The sequence below is a fragment of the Xenopus laevis genome, chromosome 9_10S (genome assembly GCF_017654675.1).
Source record: "Xenopus laevis strain J_2021 chromosome 9_10S, Xenopus_laevis_v10.1, whole genome shotgun sequence".
NCBI lineage: Eukaryota > Metazoa > Chordata > Amphibia > Anura > Pipidae > Xenopus > Xenopus laevis.
Window position 1 is genome coordinate 3,708,619 of NC_054388.1, and position 16,276 is coordinate 3,724,894.

A 16,276-nucleotide genomic window follows, 5' to 3' on the forward strand; every position below is an offset into this window, starting at 1 on the left:
AAAAATTCGAATTCAAAAAGACCAACCGAAATTAAGTCAAATTTTTTTTTTTGGTTGAATAGGTCCGTTTTCAATGGAATAGGTCCATATTCGGCCGAATTCGAATCGTACGAATCAAAGGAACAGCACATTCGATCAAATTTGATTCAAAGTTTTTCCCCAAAAAAACCTTTGATTTTTCAAAGTCCACCAATTGACTCCAAATAGGTTCTAGGAGGTTCCCCATAGGCTAAAACAGCAATTCAGCAGGTTTTAGATGGCGAATGGTCGAAGTCGTATTTTTAAAGAGACAGTAATTTCGATATTCAAATTTTAGAATTTTTTTCAAATTCAAATCAAATTTGGAGTATTCCTTAGTAGTACACCAAAAACAGCTCGAAATTTAAATTTTTTTAATTCGAAAATTCACCTTGACCTTTGATAAATCTGCCCCGTATTGTTATTGCTATTTTTCATTACTCATCCTTAGTGATGGGCGAATTTGTCCCATTTCGCTTTGCAGAAAAAGTTGCGAATTTCGCGAAACAGATAAAAAATATGCAAAACTTGAATACTGATTTTGTGTTAAAGTCTATGGGCGTCCGAATAATGTCAACACACAATGGTTTTGACACAAGCAACTTTTCTGATGCACATCCAAAAAATTTTGACGGCGTTGAATTTTTGCAGCAGTTTTGCAAATTTATGCGCCAGCAGCGAAACGCGGAAATTCACCGCAAATTTGCGTATGCCATATTTATTCGCCGATCACGACTCATCTTTCTATTTCAGGCCTCTCCTATTCATATTCCAGTCTCTTATTCAAATAAATCCATGGTTGCTAGGGGAATTTGGACCCTAGCAACGAAATGGCTGACGTTGCAAACTGGAGAGCTGCTGAATAAAAAGCTAAATAAGTCAAAAACCACAAATAATAAAAAATGAAAACCAATTGCAAATTGTCTCAGAATATCCCTCTGTACATCATACTGACAGTTCATTTAAAGGGGAACAATCCCTTTAATATATTTTGGGACTGATCTGCTAACATTCAGGAAAATCATTTCTCCCTGTGTTGTCTCTGAAAAGTACAGTGGAATTTACAAATGGGTGGGGTAAATGCGTGATTTTTATAGGATTTTTATTTTGTATTCTGTCGTTTTTTTTTTTTACATCAAACAATCAGATATTTTGTTTTTTATTTTCTAAATAGTAGAAAACATTTCAAGGTATATTGGGGAATAGTGATGGGCAAAGAAAAATTCACGATACATCAAAAAATTTGAATTGAAGTCATTGGGCTTCAAAATAATTTTGAGACGGGTGACAATTTTTATACGCGTGAATATTTTGTCCAAATGCATTAGGGTAGAGGCACACAGTCAGATTCGGGGTGATTAGTGGCCCGGCGACAAATCTCCTCCTCTTCGGGCGACTAATCTTCCCGAACTGCCTCCCGCCGGCTAGAATCTAAATTGTTGGTGGGATTGCACTCTGAGCGATTTGTTTTCTGAAGTCGCCCGAAGTTTCATCGTGAGGCGACTTTGGGCGACTTCGGACAACAAATCGATCCAATTGCCATCCCGGCGGCGATTTTCATTCCAGCAGGCGGGAAGACAGTGGAAGGCAGTTTGGGGAGATTAGTCGCCCCGAATCTGACCGTGTGTCTCTGCCCTTAAAGGGGCAAAAAAAAAAAAATGAATTTCAAAATGAATCCGTTAAAAGTGCTGCTCCAGCAGAATTCTGCACTGAAATCCATTTATCAAAAGAGCAAACAGATTTTTTTATATTCAATTTTGAAATCTGACATGGGGCTAGACATTTTGTCAATTTCCCAGCTGCCCCTGGTCATGTGACTTGTGCCTGCACTTTAGGAGAGAAATGCTTTCTGGCAGGCTGCTGTTTTTCCTTCTCAGTGTAACTGAATGTGTCTCAGTGGGACCTGGATTTTACTATTGAGTGTTGTTCTTAGATCTACCAGGCAGCTGTTATCTTGTGTTAGGGAGCTGCTATCTGGTTACCTTCCCATTGTTCTGTTGTTTGGCTGCTGGGAGGAAAATGGGAAGGGGTGATATCACTCCAACTTGCAGTACAGCAGTAAAGAGTGACTGAAGTTTATCAGAGCACAAGTCACATGACTTGGGGCAGCTGGGAAATTGACAAAATGTCTAGCCCCATGTCAGATTTCAAAATTGAATATAAAAAAATCTGTTTGCTCTTTTGTGAAATGGGTTTCAGTGCAGAATTCTGCTGGAGCAGCACTATTAACTGATTCATTTTGGAAAAAATTTTTTTTCCCATGACAGTGTCCCTTTAAAGTCAATTGGCGCTGAATATTTTTGACGCACAACAATTTTTATGTGCGCGGTGGATATTTCATCTGCGAATTTTCATTCCAGTTTCGCAAATTTATTCGCCACAACCTCCTTCAAGGCCCATGACCCAACTGCCACTCTGTATCCCATATCGACCAATCCGAGGCTTCCTTTCATTGTCCTATCTGCAGGAATCTGTTTCCCTAAACAATTGGCCCCAACCAAGAATCTTTATCTTGACCAAGAGCAGATTTATCAAGGGTCGAATTTCGAATAAAAAAAGACCAAACGAAATGTATTAAAAAAAAAATCATAGTTTTTTTTTTCACCGGCGAATAGGCCGTTTTCATTTCCGTTCGAATCAAGGTAATACGAATTAGATCGAATTCGAATCGAAGTTTTTTCGAAAAAAAAAACTTAATAGGTTTTTTCAAAGTCCACTCCAAATAGGTTCTAGGAGGCTAAAACAGCAATTCTGCAGGTTTTAGATGGCAAATGGTCGAAGTCGAATTTTTAAAGAGACAGTACATGATACATTTCAATACTATTTTTTTTTTTTTTCAAATTCGAATCAAATTTGGACTATTCCCTAGTTGACGTACACAAAAAATAGTTCAATTCAAAATTTGAAATTTTCACTTCAACCCTTGATAAATCTGCCCCTAAGGGTCCGGGCCCACTCTCAGATTCGGGGAGATTAGTCGCCCGGCGACAAATCTCTTCTTCGGGCGACTAATCTTCCTGAACTGCCTCCCGCCGGCGATTTAGCTGGCGGGAGGCAGTTCAGGGAGATTAGTCGCCTGAAGAAGAGGAGATTTGGCACTCAGAGCGCTTTGTTTTCCGAAGTTGCCTCACTTCGGGCGACTTCGGAAAACAAATTGCTCCGAGTAAAGTAAAGTAAACTCTCTGATCGCGAGTACAAATATCATTAGTCAGTGGAAAGAGCCAGTTCTTTAGAAGAGAGATAAGACCTTATTGAAATACCCGGGGCCCATTGTTGTTACCTCTGAACACCCCACAGGCTAAACACGGAGTTTCTCCGATAGGAACGGCAGTGATAAGTCTTTCTCCGGAAATGACTTCCATGATGTTCATTGTTGGGATGTGATAACAAACAGCCTCCTGGGGAAATGTTCTTGATTTCAGTATCAGCTTCGAGGGGAATTCAAGGTACAGTAAATGTGGGGGTGTGTTTGATAGAGATAAGGAATCGGCTGTTGGAAAACCCATGGGAGATGAGTCCAGGTTTCATGGAAGGAAAGTAATTGAACGGCATCATTCATTGAAGTGAAAGTTCACCCTTTGATAAATACGCCTATAAAAATCCCATAGAAATGAATGGAGAGTGGCGGAATTTCACTCTAGTGGCGGAACTTCACTATTAACGTCACTCTTTGATAAATATACCCCGTAATGTGGTCTTCATCCTGTCGGCTTCTATTCCCGATGTGTAGCCCAACATCAGCTGCTTTTGGTGGACATATCAGGTGTAAAATCCGCTTGTTTGGAGACCTTGTCGAATGAGCGGATCTAAGGGCAGAGTCACACGGGCAGATTCGGGGAGATAAGTCGCCCGGGGATAAATCTCCTCTTCTTCGGGGCGGCTAATTTCTCCTTCGCTGCCTTCCCGTCGGCGATTTACATTCTAGCCGGCAGTGTGCAGAGATAAGAGGCACTCGGAGCTCTTTGTTTGCCGAAGTCACCTGAAGTTGCCTCATGAGGAAACTTCGGGTGGCTTTGGAAAATGAAGGGCTTTGAGCGCCATCCCACCGGCGATTTTCATTCTAGCCGGCAGAAAGGTATTTCGGGGAAATTAGTTGCCCTGAAGAAGAGGACTAATTTTCCCGAATCTGCCCACGATTTACATTCTAGTTGGCGGGAGGCAATTCAGGGAGATTAGTCGCCCTGAAGAAGAGGAGATTTGGCACTCAGAGTACTTCGTTTTCCGAATGTTTCTGCCCTGATAGTATTTTTTTAGTGGTGGGGAGCCCTGGGCAAATACCAGATTTTAGGGCTCCCCTTATTTATCACTGACAGTTGCTATTCATTGAAGAAAGTGTCGAGCAGGATCGGAGCAGAGTTTGGGTGCAGGGGGGGGGAACGAGGAATTGGGTCACAGGCAGCTGGTGGCATGGACTCCAGGTAAGAGAGGCAGAGAAGTAAATACTCATATAGTAAAGAAGTCACGCAGACATATTCACAGAGTGCCCAATTAAATGAAAGAACCTGTGCACACGTTGAGACCCCACTCGTTTCATACATTTGCTAAACAAGCAGATCTCTGCCCAGTTTACCACCCAGACATTGGAAGAAGCTACATCAATGGCTCATGCACCCTCATCCAATGTGTTTCAAAACATGCCCAGTAGAAATCTGTCCAATCTGCAGCCAGCTATCCATCAGGCAGGCCATCTCCAGTTATTACTGCTGCTGTGGCCCCACAGAGGGGTCATTTTCAAGTGTCCATACCAAAGCCAGATTTGAGGCATTTCTACATACATTGATTTCCTTGCCCCCATAGAAGTGACCTCATAGTCTGCCTGGTAACAGTGACCTCATTTTATTTTCTTTCTACCGTACAAATCCCTCCTTTTTCAATAATAAAACCTGACATTATGGATTTATCCTTGGAACACTGTGTTATTTTAACAGATCCAAGATGATATCACCGGTTACTTGATATATTGTAGCGTTCGGCTTACAGGACGGAGAACAGAAGCAAAGCCGAGCAGCGCTTCTTAGAAGGAACCAAATCCCTCACGGATTGTGCAATTAAGTAAAACCTTGTACTTTGTAATCTGATTTAACCACATCCATACTTGTACGGGGCGGCTTAAAAAAGACTGAGTATGTTTAAATGATACCTGATTCTTGGAGAACATGGAGAACAAAGTTCCATATATATGATATGGATTATGGTGTTGTAGTGGATAAGGAGGGAGGGGATGTGGACCTTCTCAATGGCCTGTATCCTCTTCATAGAGGTCTGAAAGTTTGTCCCCAGGGCCAAACAATTGGATCAACCCTCAAGGTGGGCATATCAGGGAAAGATCTGCTCATTTGGTGACCATAGATCAAAGAGTGTATGGCCACTGGAAGGTCAAGACTACAGTAGGACCATCAGTGTTGCCAAACTCATGGTTCTCCTACTTTCTATCCAACAGTTTCTACATATTGTCTTGTAGTCCCATTAGTTTGTCCAGGTAGAGCGAGTACCAGTCTGCTAGTACCACAAATGAGAGGTCAACAGCTGATCCAAGACAGTGTAGGAGCTTGCACTCTGCAATCTGAAAATCCTATGCGCTGAGAATATTACATGGGAATTTGGTTGTGTGTGGCCTCCTACAGTTGGCAATCATGTAGACATGGTATAATGAGGCAGCATATATATATATACACACACACACACTATTATACACTTCTTACAAAAAGCACCAGATCCAATGAAGATTTCGAAGGAAACCCTGTTATTTAGGAAAGCTGTTGAGTTGGCTGAAAATAAAAAGAACATAATGCCAAGTTGGAAAACCAAAAAAACATCAAACATGATACCCTTTAGGCAATACAAAGTTTGAAATTAAATAAACTCTTCATTGGCCTGTGAAAGAGCTTGGGAAAGGGAGGCATTGTGGGAGCGCCTTTAAAAAGGAGGCACTGTAGGAGCCACTTTAAAGGGGAGCTTGGTCACAACACTGCTGTAAAACCTGATTTGGTTATAACCTTGTATTGGTGGAACTATCCATGTTTATGGGTGGCCACTGTCTTACTGTTGACATCTTATCCTATTATACCAACTTCTACTACTCCGCTCTTCTACAACTCTTCCATCCCACTACTGCAACTCAGAGGGGCCTTATGAGCAGGGCCCTGGGTAGTCACCCTTATAGGGTATGGAGTGTCCCTTTCTTGGGGTAGATATCTTCATTGTTGTTACTGTACAAAGTGTACAAACTGTACTGGGCCTGCCCTATGGTGCAAACGGCAAAACCTGGTGCAAATAAAAGTGTTAACACAACACCACCTTAGAGTTTATGGTACAATTCTGGGAATAACTGATGCATTGTGGGTAGGTAAATGGCAATTTTGGTCACTTTTTATACTTTGCTTGATGTTGTATACAAGACCCACTTTGTACAGATCACTATTCTATATGATTTGCTAATTCTAATATTAAGTAATGTTCTTGGAGAAGGCAAGTGACACAGACGGACCATATTCAGAGGCCATGATGTTGCCAGTCAACCTGTTCAAACCAAGACATACCTTTACAATATCTTCAGTCCTGCAAAGACTTGATCAAGCTTAAATGTTTACAAAATCTCACTATCCAGCATTTTCCATGGGTGCTTTCAAATCTCCACTTGTTCCTTTGGTGCCAAAGGCCATTTGAGTCATAGCTGAGTTAAAGGAACAGTTCAAAACAAAATGATTGAAAGAAGGGTGTAGATGCTCCTTTTTTTCCCATGTGTCCATTCAAAATTAAAATAGAGGCCAGTATAACTGCATTAGCCCCTTGGCATAGATAGTATCATATAACTGTTTCTCTTATGGCAACAGGTCATTCTTCATTCCCTACTGCAAAAGTAATGTGAGCTGGGAAAGTGGCGCCCTGAGGTTATAGGTTATGGGGTCAGCAATAGGAAGTAGTGCATTGTACAACAGGAAGAATTGCTTCTCAGCAGATGGTCAACAAGCACTGGAGGGAAATCCAGGAACATCTGGGAAAAGCATCAGGATATCCCCACCACCATATAAGATTTCCAACATAGGGTCACTCTAGAGGGCAGCAAACCACCCAATCTGGTTAAAGATATCACTACTGCCAAATTAAGCAGGAAAATGGTTCATTGGAGGCAAACATCCTGATGGTAAAGTGATAGCAACACTGTCTTTAGGAGGTTATAGTAGGTTGAGGTCACAGGAGACTGGGGATGTTGTCCAAATGTGACACAGAAGAAAAGGCAATGAATGGACAACCTGTAGCAGGAACACTGGTAGAAGAAGCTACAGTGCCCCATCATACCCTTTGGGAATAAAAATTTTTTATAAACATATATTGAACTGCTTATCACAGAGCCCTCAATACCTCCTGAACCACCGGAGCGTTGTAGGATCTGCAGATTGTTTAGGTAGTCACAGACTCATAACTACTGGTTGTTCTCGGTGAGGAACAATGATCTTCTCTGGGAAGCCATTTATCATATTGGAGGTAAAATCAAACTTGTGTTCTCATGAGGATCACGGGCCTTTGGGCTAGCTGGTGCACCATGTTGACTTGGGTGGGTTTGCGTCCTATATATTTTTATATTGATTCTAATCCTGCACCCAGTGCTGAGTGCGGTGGAAGCAGAATGTAGAGTAAACCTTGGAATACACTTCATTATGAAGTTTGTGTGGCTGGAAATACACATGGAGCACTTTCCATAATGCATCTGGACCTAAAGTTGAGTGGCACAAGTAGCATGATGGATAAACCTAGTAGGGTTGCAGCAAGAAGCACTGTGCTACCATAAACAATAGTAACCCCCTTAATGTTCTTTATATATATGAAATGCAACTTGGCCATTCATAGGCTGTAGGCTACATTAAGGGAGAGCTCCTCAGATCTGTCCGTTGTTCAATTTATGAATGAAGGTCTTGGCTGGTGCCACCTTCATTAACACATTTTGGGGTAGTGGCCTCCACCTCTCATTGTCTGCACAATATGACATTTGGTCTTAGAGAAAACCTGCTTAAGCTCATTTAGTGAATTTGCATAATAGAGGGATTGTATGTAGGCCCTTCTAGACTTAAGCTTACCTGCTGCTCGACCTGCCCTATCATTGGAACCATATGCAGGTAACGTAGAAAGTGTGACTATTAAACACAGCCACTTTGCTTCTTGCCCACCTCTTCAGTATCAACAAGCACAAATTCTGAGCTCTCACATTTTTTGAGTTCACGGTCAATGCTTAAAGTGGTCTTGCAGTTTTGCACTAAAAATAGTAACGTCATGCATTCCTCCAGATTAGCTGTAATCTTCCATTCTATCAACCCTGTTTGACCTATCGCCTTTCGGCACCAGTGCATTCCTCAACCATTAAAATCTTCTAACCTCGTGTAGGGAAACTGTTCCACTCCGGCTCACTCCTCTTTTCAACATGAACTTGTTGCCTAACTAGTCGGCTGGTGTTTGTGATTAGGGTTTATATAGTTATTTATATAGATCTATAATCCTTATACTTTTCCAGAGATGAGAATAGAGAACTGGCCAAGGCCAATGACAGAGGAGCAGGTTCTGCTCTGAACCTCATTGGAGTTTCTAAAGTAATACCAGGCTTCCTCTTTCAGAAACAGCATCATCTCCCCCTTTCCATAACATTGGCATGTAGTATCATTTTAGTATAATATAGTATAGTATAATTGCCAACCAGACTGGTTAACGGATGGCAAGCTCTAAGTCACTGGCACGATGAGCAGTAAGGTCTGAAACTGGGGTTGGTGGAGACCCAGTCCAACTAATGAAGATGTCCTCACTTGTGCATTAAAGGTTCTGGTGGTTCTATGGAATGCTATACCCATTGTAGACCTGCCCTTGCATTACAAGAGTGAATGAAAGACCTGTAACTAGATAGTTTGACGACTTATACTAAACTGTTAATGCAGTGATCCCCAACCAGTGTCTCATGAGTAACATGCTGCTCTCCAGCCCCATGGATTTTGCTCTCAGTGGCCTCCTACCAAGTGCTTATTTTTGAATTACTGATTTGGAGGCAAGTTTTGGTTGTATAAAAACCAGGTGCAGTGCCAAACAGAGTCTCAATGTAGGTTGACAATCCACATAGGGACTACCAAATGGCCAATCACAGCACTTATTTGGCACCCCAAGAACATTTTTCATGCTAGTGTTGCTCCCCAATTCCTTTTACTTCTGAATGTTGCTCACGGGTTCAAAAGGTGGGGGATCCCTGTGTTAATGCCAATAATTGGAAGGTTTTGATCTCCTTAAAAAAATGAGCATCTCCTATGAGAAGCTGGCCATACACTTGATGATCTCCTTGTTTGGTGAGGTTGCTAAATGAGCAGATCTTTGCCTGATATGACCACCTTGAAGAGAGAGATATCAGGCTGATCCGATTGCTGAGCCTTAGGGATATTGTCTCACAACCATGGGAATAGAAGTAGTTGGAGCAAGGTCTGCATCAATGAACAGATGCATCCATGCTCCAACTTTCATCCAGTTATCAGTAGGGGGCCTCCTACTTGTGCCCCATAAACATTCTCTGTTGGCAGCTTTTATCAGCCTATGTCTGGGCACCTTTATGCTGATGGTAGACGGGGTGTATTCTCTGCTGGAACCCCATATGGTATATATGTATTTATATAGATAGACGTACTACACATATCATTTGAGAAGGATAAATGGGGTGATGAACGTTTGCTTTTGGATATCCTCAGACATATTCATTTATATGTGTGATAAAGTATATCAGCCAGAGCAAACACCCACAGAAGTGAGTCAACATCAACGATACAACAAAGTGTCCCACTCCCTATTCAGACCATGAGGTCACCAACACCTACTGTATAGTAATCTCATTGTCGTACTTGGCTTTACACACCCGGCAAAGGAAATGCAGCGTTACCTGAGTTTATCAATGGAATGGACTGAAACTCCATGACAATGTTGGAGGAAGTAAGCATTTCAAGAAAAGGCCGATTGCCTAGAAATTTCCGTCATTGCAGCAGATTTTTATTGCATGTAGATGGCATAAAGTCATTTTTTAAAGGGCAGCAAAAACTCCCCTTTAAATTCCTTTGTAGAATTGAATCAGACAGAAAGTAACACTGTGACATCAACACAATCTCTTCATCGCCCACTGGTGTTGCGTTTCCAGGAAGTGAATCAGAAGACTTGTCTCCATCCTGCCTGTCACCCGGCCTATAGATATCAGCAACGGTACTGAGCAATCAGCAGGTATGAGAGACGCCACTTATTAACATACACGTAATTCATCTGCATTCTCTTTCCTTGTAAATACTTGTAGATAGATAGATGGATGTATAAATAAATGGATGGATAGATAGATAAATATATGGATGGATAGACGGATAGATAGATGGATCGTTGATAAAAGTTAGATAGATAGATAGATAGATAGATACAGATAGATATATAGACAGATAGATATATAGATAGATGATGGATAGATAGATAGATAGATAGATAGATGATAGATAGATAGATGATAGATAGATAGATAGATAGATAGATAGATAGATAGATAGATAGATAGATAGATAGATGTTAGATAGATGGATAGATGGATAGATGGATAGATGGATAGATAGATAGATAGATAGATAGATAGATCGATAGATAGATAGATAGATAGATAGATAGATAGATAGATAGATAGATAGAGAGATGGATAGATAGATAGAGAGATAGATAGATAGAGAGATAGATAGAGAGATGGATAGATAGATGGATAGATAGATAGATGGATAGATAGATAGATAGAGAGATAGATAGAGAGATGGATAGATAGATGGATAGATAGATAGATAGATAATAGATAGATAGATAGAGAGAGAGAGAGAGAGAGATAGATAGATAGATAGATAGATAGATAGATAGATAGATAGATAGATAGATAGATAGATAGATGGATGGATAGATAGATAGATAGATAGAGAGAGAGAGAGAGAGAGAGAGAGAGAGATAGATAGATTGATGGATAGATACATGGATAGATAAACAGATACATGGATGGATAGATGGATAGATGGATGGACAGATCATTGTTAGACAGATGTTAGATAGATGGATTGATAGATGGATAGTGGTGGACATATCAGGGAAAGATCCACTCGTATGATGACCTCACCAAACAATCTGATCTTTCCCTGATATGTGCACCTGGTTGTTTGGTCCTGAAGGCCAAAAATGGTATCACAATGGTGGGGATACAGGCTGTTGGAGGTGAAGACCACATCAATGTGTCAATGGATAGGATTATTAAACCTGCCCAATCAACCTCCCAATCTCATACCTCCCAACTGTCCCATTTTGAGCAGGACAGTCCCGATTTTGACAGCTCAACCCGCAGTCCCGGCTTGTTACTGAAATGTAGTAACATTTGTGAACAGCCAGAAATAGAAACATGGTTTCTAACTTTATTGGCTTTTGGCAGAGAGCCCAGAACAGCCACCAGGTGCACAAAGATACTTTTGTAGCAATTTCGAGATAAGCAAATAAGTAATTGTAACACTTTAGGATAACAGGTCTCTTGGGAGAAGTTAGACTCACAGCTTAAAGGGCAATTCACCTTAACTATAACAACTGGAAAAAAAAACACAGAAATGTGTTCAGACTTTCATAAGCTGCCCAATTTTAGTAAAATGAACATGGTAATTAGGGGGTGTGGCCACAAAAATGGGCAAACATTTTAGAGCTGCAATCGCAGTGCTTTCTGTCCCTCTTTCTATTTCCAAAATGTTGGGTGATTTTTGGGCAGCTATAGAGCAGGTAGGTCTGTTGGACCCATTTCCTTACACGAGCTTTTATCAGACTGGGTTCTGTGGGTCATATAACACAGCGGCCCCCAATCTTTTTTGGCCCTGGGACAGGTGTAGAGCCAAATTTGTTTGCAAGGACCGGGGTCGGTGTCTAATTCTGGTGGCCAAATTAATTGCTCGCTAGGCTCGTTGGCCAAGTTCAAGACTGTCTGCGGCCCGGCGATTGGGGACCCCTGATATAACAACCATTTCTCACACCTTCTATGCCGTTACTTGCAAAATGAGTGTTTTCCAAAGTTTCAGTAGAAATGTCAGAACCCATAAATCTCTATTGTCCTATGTGAAACCTAAAAACACTTCCAGGTCCGACTGAAGGAAATCTCACAAACCCTCTCCGACCCCCTGGCTTGGCTCTACCTCACACAACATTTACTCACGTGACTTTAAATCACTTTTCTGGAAACTTTGCCCCATAAAGAATTTTTTTTTTTACGCTTTGAGAATAAAAGAAATGGAAAAATAAAGAGAGAGCGAAGGAAAAACAAACCATTCCTTCCTGGTTGAAAGCTCAGAGCTGCGTTGCTATTGGCCGGGAGGTGGGAGTTGGCTGCGAGTAAATGTTATTCCTGCAGAGAAAAGAGAAAAGGGAAAATCGTCTTTCGGTTTCAGAGGGAAAGTGTTTGTGGCTTCCCATTAACGGCCCAATAAATTCTTTCTCTTTCTACTTGAAAACTATTTTTTTTTTGCATAGAAAAAAGGAAATGATGTAGACATTTTTTTTCCCTAAAACTTTAAGGGTAAGTCCACACAGGGTGTTTTGGGGAGATTTGGTCGACTAATTGCCTCGTTTTTTGCGGCAACCAATCTCCCCAAACGCCTTCCCTGACTCTCGCCGCCGCTAATCACACGCAGTCATTCGTTTTCTGAAGTCGCTCAAAGTAATTCCAAACTGCCGCGTTTTTTCATTTTAGTTGGCGCAGAGTCAGGGAAGGCGATTGGTCGCCGCAAAAACGAGGCGATTAGTCGCCAGGCAAACAAATCTCCCCAAAACGCCCTGTGTGGTCTGACCTTAAAAGCGAAACATGCAAATGTCTAAGAGCAGGCGTGGCGACGGGAACTACAACTCCCAGCATTCCCCAACAGCCATTGGTTGTGACATAATGTGACATATGCTTAGCCGCGTATCCCTTAGAAAAAGGAATTTCGAGTGGAAAGGGAGGGTGCAGGGATCAGTAGAGAGGGTATAGGCATCGTAAATATATGTATAGAGAGTGGTGTATAGAGAGTGGAGTATAGAGAGTGGTGTATAGAGAGAGGTGTATAGAGAGTGGGGTATAGAGAGTGGGGTATAGAGAGAGGTGTATAGAGAGTGGGGTATAGAGAGTGGGGTATAGAGAGTGGGGTATAGAGAGTGGTGTATAGAGAGTGGTGTATAGAGAGTGGGGTATAGAGAGTGGGTTGTAGAGAGTGGTGTATAGAGAGAGGTGTATAGAGAGTGGTGTATAGAGAGTGGAGTATAGAGAGAGGTGTATAGAGAGTGGTGTATAGAGAGTGGGTTATAGAGAGTGGGGTATATAGGTCAGATGTACATGGGTCAGGATAGTTTTGGTGGTTAAGCTGCTTTCCTTTTTATAACTGGGTTTCTTTGAAGTGTCATTTCAGAATGAAGTTTCCAGTCAGTTCGTGCAGTTTCTTTTGTGCAAAATGTTTTGGTGAAGGGGAATTTTTTTTTTTGTGAGACCCCAGTGACACAGCAGAACCGCACCGGAACATCTCTCTCTCTCTCTCTCTCTCTCTCTCTCTCTCTCTCTCTCTCTCTCTCTCTCTCTCTCTCCTCTACATTTGCACATAACATCGAACTGTACTTGTTTCCAGATCCTGTCTATCAGCGGCGTCTGCCTAAAACAAAGCAGATTTCTCAGATAATATCAGATTATTGCTACGAACGTTTGGAAAGGAGAAGAGAATATGTTTCTGCTGCGAGGGGGGTGTCCTCCTTGATTTCCCCTTGCTCAGACAATAAGGTACATGGGTAGAACCATTTCTATGTGCAGAACTTTCCTGCCCTTCCTTTAGGCAGATCATAAAATACAGGGTAAATTATCCAAGGGGTTATTTGTCATGTGACACGTAGGGTACAAAAGTGCACTTTCCCCACAGTCCCCCAAGTCAATAGGCACTGTAAATCAGTATGAAGAAGATGGGGAGCTAATGGTGCTCCTTGCACTTTCATTTAGTTGGTGCCATTAAGTCCCCCATGCCTTCTTCTCCAAATCGAGTGTTGCAGCTCCAAATGGCGCAGGGGAACCCTGGAGCTATGGCCACCTCTAATCCAGGAGGTATCGCCAGGGTTCCCTCAGTGTCCTGTGCCAATAAATGCACTTCAATTGCTCTTGCAAACTGATCGACGCCCGAAAATGACACCAGGCAGCCATATTTGGCACAAATGCACCTGATTTACGACCTGACAAGCAGTTGTGCTAATTTGGGTGAATCAGATTGGTGGCACGATCATCGACCCCTTTGAGACCTCAAAGACAATGGAACTCTGTGTGTGTGTGGGAAGCTCTGCATTGTGCGAAAAAAACATGGAGACTGTGCTCACTGCACTTGCAGATGAACATGTGTCCTCTTGTGTAACATTTCTGATCTAATTCATTGTTGAGCTGTAGGTTTCCTTTAGGAAATCGTTTTAACGGTCATTTTTGCAGATAACCTCATGGGTGCAAAAAGTTCGAGAACTTATATTAATATTATTGACCCCTCTGCAAGAAAAGGGATGTTTGGTGCACACAATATGTTGTACAACTTACAACGCCCTGACAGTCTGAAACGGTGGTAGATCCATGGAGGTCCCATGGTAGGTGGCAGATCCATGGAGGTCCCATGGTAGGTGGCAAATCCATGGAGGTCCCATGGTAGGTGGCAGATCCATGAAGGTCCCATGGTAGGTGATAGATCCATGGAGGTCCCATGGTATGTGGCAGATCCATGGAGGTCCCATGGTAGGTGGTAGATCTTTGGAGGTCTCATGGTAGGTGGTAGATCCATGGAGGTAAATCCATGGAGATAAATCCTGAGGACAGGCCACTTGGTGGTGAATTCCACACTATTTTGGGTACTTTTCAGTGCCCAGAGGATGCAACTTTCCTCTCATTACTGTGCCGCAAAGCCAAGAAGAAGTGGGAGGAAGTGTGACATATTTTCTGATGAAGATGTTAAAATTTTTTTGAAAAGTAAGTAAATAAAAGATCATGTGTGGTCTGTGTGGGAAGCTCTGGTATTATCAGATGCCAAGGGCTGTCCGCTGGGTTTAAACTGTTGAAAAGATAAAGGTCAATAATGCACCTTAAAACACTTCAAAAGGGAGGATATATCTATTTATATTATTATTATATATTCATTATTTTCTGTAAGATAAGCATTAAAGCTTGAGGAATCAACTGATGGCCCTTGGGCCTCAGTAGAAGTCCCTGAATTGGAAAGCTCTGGTGGGTTCTTATAACAGCAGCCCAGAGGAGAGCGAGACCATACTAATCATAATATTTCTGCACCTAAAAAACTACCTCCATTGTATACGACAATACCAATTGGCCTACAAACCAACTCAGGAACTTTCTTTTGTGTAGCAAAGTAATCTCTTCCTGCCCCTGGACCTCTCCTCGGAGTTCATCGCAGGTAATTATACAACACAAGTTGCATTGTGAAGGCGTCAGTTCACTAGGGGTAACCATACAAGAAATAAATGATAGGGGGAAAGGATGAGACCCCTTCAGTGGTGAATTAATCAACGGTGATGGACGCGGTAATATATTCAGTTATTTGGAGGTAGAAAATGAATGGTGCTCTGGAATGGTACATGTAAGTAGTATTTGTAACTGATCTGCTGTTAGTGAAGGGTGAAGAGTTGGCTTAGGTTCCACCTTGACTATGTGTATGGTAACCACAGGTTTAGAGATAGCAGTGTTAGTAGCAGGCAGGAATATTTACTTAAACGTATGCAAACAAAGCCATTCAATGCCTGGGGACAGGGGATTTTGTACTTAAAGGGGTAATGAACTTGAATTCAGTTCTTGTCGGTTCACTCTAAGGACCCAATTTGTTGTTGGAATGCTGGTGTAAAGGGTTAAAGGGGCTTAGCCTTCTTGGGCAGATCCAATACCAGACAAGCTTGAAGTTACCCAGTAGGTGATCAACACAACTGCACAAGAGCAGTGGATGTGATACCCAGTAAGGTCTACTGAGAGCACCCCAGTGAGTTAGTCATCATAGGGTGGATACTTAAAGTATTTCAGGCCTTTGGGCCTTGTGTGAGGAACTTACCATATTCTCCATTTGTACCCACAATGTAGAAGCAGCAGCCATGGTCTAACAGAAGATACTTTGGAAGAGCTAATGCTACCTGTTGCTTGAGCCCTGTGTTATCCTAGTTAGGATGTTGACACAATGACCAAACTTAAAAGTATCCCACTGGAACTGTA